The sequence below is a fragment of the Schistocerca serialis genome, chromosome 8 (genome assembly GCF_023864345.2).
Source record: "Schistocerca serialis cubense isolate TAMUIC-IGC-003099 chromosome 8, iqSchSeri2.2, whole genome shotgun sequence".
NCBI classification, from domain to species: Eukaryota; Metazoa; Arthropoda; class Insecta; order Orthoptera; family Acrididae; genus Schistocerca; species Schistocerca serialis.
The window spans coordinates 415,213,731-415,216,467 of record NC_064645.1 but is presented as its reverse complement, the minus strand read 5'-3'; the positions used below and the strand labels follow the sequence as shown (position 1 = coordinate 415,216,467).

The following is a 2,737-nucleotide window of genomic DNA, read 5'->3' as shown; positions in this document are numbered from 1 at the left end:
AGGGTTATTTCAATTATGAAGGAACAAACAAACCTATATGCTAGACAGAAGCTGGCCACACTGTGAGCACAAAACAAATTAGGGCCCAATTCTAGATTCAAGCAGTGGAAGACGCTAACTATTGCTGAAACAAAGACGTTTCTGGTTATTATCCTCCACATGTCAATCAGTGAGAGGCCAAGTACGGCCAGTCACTGGTGTAGTGATCCAGTGGTTAGCTGCAATTTTTGCCCCAATATTATGCCAAGAAACAGATTTCTGAATATTTTGTCTATGTTTCACATAAATGACAATTCAAAGCAAAAAAAGAAAGGTGAAGTAGACTTAGATGCCCTTCATAAGGTCAGGCCTTTTCTGGATGATTTGGTAAGGAATTTCAAAGAAAGTTACCAGCCAGGTGAAGCGCTAACCATTGATGAAGGTATGTGTCCTTTCAGAGGGCGTGCAGGTTTCAAAGTTTATATGGATAATAAGCCAAACAAATATGGCATGAAGCTATACATTCCTGCAGAATCCAAAACTGGGTACATATACAACTTTGAAGTTTACCACGGAAGGGACGATAAAGTGGACAACAGTGCTACTGCAGTGGTAAAGCGATTGCTCGGCTCACTCCAAGGTAAGGGTCACACTGTATATGTTGATAGATTTTACACCAGTGTTCAGCTAGCCGAAGAACTGGCTAGACCCAACACTGATCTTGTAGGGACTGTAATGCCAAACAGAAAAGGATTGCCCAAGGCTCTCAAAGAGGGTAAACTCAAAAAGGGTGAACAAATATTTCGCCGCAAGGACGATGTGCTAGCGTTGCGATGGAAAGACAAGAGGGATGTGTGGATGATAAGTACCAGGCACACATCCTCAATGTTGCCTGTTGCTACAAGAGAAGGCAATGAGAAGTTGAAACCAGTGGCAGTGCTGGCTTACAACAAACATAAAGCTGGTGTAGACCCTTTTGATCAGCGTCTTTCATATGGAGCACTTGATCACGAAACAGTGAAGTGGTGGAGAAAGCTTGCCTTCCACTGTATAATTATGACAGTTCCCAATGGTTGTATTTTCCACAATTGCATCAATGAGAAGAAACTGAGGACTCCTAAGTTTATACAGGAGGTCTGCACTGCGTTAGAGAGGAGAGAGAATTGAGGATTCTCATGGATCTGCAACGATTCCTCGATTGTCGCAGAAACATTTTCCGAACCGTGTGGAAATGGCAGAAGGGAAGAAGAAAGCACAAAGACGTTGTGTAGTGTGTTGTGGAAAACAAAAGAACATTACTGGGAAAGCTGAGAGGAAAGATACTTCTTATGAGTGCAGTGAGTGTATGTAGGTTTGTGTGTCACCCCGTGCTTCAAGCTTTATCACACTGTGGTTCACTATGCAAAATAGCTTATGTGTATGTAGCTATGCTTTATGTGCAAATGGTATAACAAATGTCTTTTCAGTGTCAAATGATCACTTTACAAAATTTATTTCTTCTTTAAATTGAATAAAGTAGTAAAAATAAATTTTTGACAAAATTTTATTTTCGTAAAATCGAGGAGAAATCCGCATCACTTCTTGGAAACAGTATATGCCCCATACACATGACTGTTAACCCATGTATAGTTGAAACATTAAAGTTTTAAACTATACTTCTACTTCTTATGTATCTCTAACTAAACGTCCTTTACAGCTATTTAAAGTCTGTTGAAAATAGAAAAAATCAGCCAGCGCACAGGGAGTGGCACGCAGTTAAGGGCTTAGCATGGTAAGTGTTAAAACAGTTCAGCAGAAAACTGCATTAATATAGTTAAGTAATCGTTGTACATATGTTTAAGTTCCATGTTCCTGAGTGGCGTACCCTCTGCATCGTGATACACCTTTAGTGGAACAATAATTCCGTATTCACACAGTAATTACAAATGGTTCAGATGGCTCTGAGCACAATGGGACTTAACATCTTAGGTCATCAATCCCCTAGAACTTAGAACTACTTAAACCTAACTAACCTAAGGACATCATACACATCCATGCCCGAGGCAGGATTCGAGCCTGCGACCGAAGCAGTCCCGCGGTTCCGGACTGCAGCGCCTAGAACCGCAAGGCCACCGCGGCAGGCTTGTAATTACACACTGCATGCTTATGAAGTGATATTATATCATCTCCTAAAAGCTAAAACTAAACTCCTTCCGAACAGGCCATCAATGTCCAACGGCACCGACCGGCCGCCGTGTCATCCTTAGCCCACAGGCGTCACTGGATGCGGATATGGAGGGGCATGTGGTCAGTACACCGCTCTCCCCGCCGTTTGTCAATGTCAGAGACCGGAGCCGCTACTTCTCAATCAAGTAGCTCCTCAGTTTACCTCACAAGGGCTGAGTGCACCACGCTTGCCAACAACACTCGGCAGACCGGATGCTCACCCATCCAAGTGCTAGCCCAGCCCGACAGCGCTTAACTTAGGTGATCTGACGGGAACCGGTGTTACCACTGCGGCAAGGCCGTTGGCATATCGTCTCCTGCTGATAATTAAACAAAACATTGTGCCCAATAACCATCCTTCTTGTTCATGCCTGATGGACAGAGAGTAGATTAGCGAAATGCAAACATAAAATATACATTACAAATAGTAAATATAAAACTGCTGGCCGTCCATAACCAGAAAACTCGTACTACATGGGGAAGCTTACTACAGCATCATGTGGAAAGCTTTCAAGAAGTAGATAAGGTTAAGAAGCAGTAGGAGATTACAATA

General features: G+C 42.7%; 1 pseudogene; it reads right to left on the bottom strand.

Moving 5' to 3' along the window:
• Window positions 1–2,373: 2,373 nt before the first annotated feature.
• On the bottom strand, window positions 2,374–2,491 carry LOC126417411 (5S ribosomal RNA; annotated as a pseudogene).
• Window positions 2,492–2,737: the final 246 nt, after the last annotated feature.